Below are 2,209 nucleotides of genomic sequence, written 5' to 3'. Positions count from 1 at the left end.
CATTTCATAAACCATCCATTTCACCTACAAATGCCTGTATCTGTATTATTGTAATTTTGTTTTTTAAGCACAGCTGCACCAATGCAATTTTACCTGCAAACACTTAAAACATCTAACATAATTACCATTGCTTCTTAAACCTCTCACAATCCTTTCATTTCTTACACTCCAAATACATTTCTGCACCCACTTTATCTACGCTTTTGACTCATTTCATACTAAATCTACACCCCTTGAGCCTACACTGCTTTTCTAACCTGCATTTCTGCAATTCTTCTGCTCGGATTGCCTTACAGTCTCCTCTCCTACAGTACTTCCACTACTTCAACCTATTTACCTACTTAACACTATGTCAAGGTTTTCTTATACTCCCCACATCACTCAGTGTCTACCTAATAATGTATCTTTATCCTTCCCCCACTAGTCTCCTCCACCTCCTCCTCTCTCCCCTCCTCTGTCTCCCCTCCATCCCTCTGTTTCCTTCCCCCACCTTTCCTGTTACCCCACTTTCATTCACCTCTGCCCCATGGTCCTGCTATTCCACAACTCAGCCCTGCTCCCTCTCTCCCTTCCCTGTCACCTCCCCACACCCCCATCCACATCACACTGACCTCCCTCCCTGCCCACCTCCTGCAGTTTCCCCTCCTAGCTCAGGCACCCGTACCATCACTACTCTCTCATCATCCCTGCCCTCAAAGTTAATCCCACCTCATCGCTACAGCAACCCTGAAAATCTAATTCACATATCTCCCACAAACTCATACCCCCTATCCTGTGCCCTCTGGAATGCCAGATCTGTTTGTAACAAACTGGTCCCCACTCATGACCTTTTCATTTCCAACTCCCTACACCTACTAGCCATTACTGAAACTTAGATTACGCCCTCTGACACTACTTCTGCTGCTGCTCTCTCTGCTGGGGGCCTTACATTCACACACACACCCCGACCTGGGGGTCGCCATGGGGGTGGTGTTGGGGTCCTTTTACCTTCTAGTTACTCCTACCAACTCATACCACCAGAACCATCCCTTATATTCTCTACATTTGAGGTCCACACCATATGCCTCTTCCAACCAGTCCATCTTAGAGTAGCTGTCATTTACCGCCCCCCTGGCACTGCTTCCAAATTCATCGACAACTTGCTTCCTGAATCAAAAAGTTCCAGTACTGGTCAGGCAAAGCCTTTAACCAGGTCTGGAGAGTAACCCGCACCGAGATTTATGTATTATGTTGTGAATCTGTATATATAAAAGTATATATCACCAGTCACTTTCACTATGTCACTATTAGAAGTATATATTACTGATCACCTTCACTATGTCCACATGACAGATTAATAAAGAGCGTATCTAACATACTCTGCAGCCTGGGGATATATATTTCTCCTCACACTTTATATTAAGTAACATTACACTAATACCACACATTAAAATCACATGCACTTATTACATGATGTAATTTTTAATGGATAGTTTTTTTGCTTTTTTCACTTTGATGTTTTAATTTAGTATGGAGTGTGTCACCAAAAAATTTTTTGCACATGTATCCACGTGCACGTTATCATTATCCACATTAATTATACAGGTGTCAGAATGTGTATGTATAGATGCAGGTGTGGGAACGTCAGTGTAGGTTCAGGTGTCAGCGCGTGTGTGTATGTATAGATGCAGGTGCTTGTATGTCCAGGTGTTAGCATGTGTATGTATAGATGTTAGGTGTGGGTACATCAGTGTATGTCCAGGTGTCAGCACATGTTTGTATAGATTCACATGTGGGTAAGCCGGTGTACGTCCACGTGTCAGCATGTGTAGGTATAGATGCAGGTGTGGGTACGTTGGTGTACGTTTAGGGGTCAGCGTGTTTATGTATAGATGTTGGTGTGTGTATGTCAGTGTACGTACAGATATAGGTGTGTGTGTATGTATGTATGTATGTATGTATGTATGTATATGTATAGAGGAAGGTGTGATACATACATATAACACATACATGATAGATACATACATATATCACACACACGATAGATAGATAGATAGATAGATAGATAGATAGATAGAACACATACATACATGATAGATACATACATACATACATGATAGATACATATATATACACACACATACGATAGATAGATAGATAGATAGATAGATAGATAGATAGATAGATAGATAGATAGATAGATAGATAGATAGATACATATATATATATA

The sequence above is a fragment of the Pseudophryne corroboree genome, unplaced genomic scaffold (genome assembly GCF_028390025.1).
Source record: "Pseudophryne corroboree isolate aPseCor3 unplaced genomic scaffold, aPseCor3.hap2 scaffold_192, whole genome shotgun sequence".
Classification (NCBI taxonomy): domain Eukaryota; kingdom Metazoa; phylum Chordata; class Amphibia; order Anura; family Myobatrachidae; genus Pseudophryne; species Pseudophryne corroboree.
The sequence above is the reverse complement of the archived record's forward strand: the minus strand, read 5'-3'. Positions refer to the sequence as shown.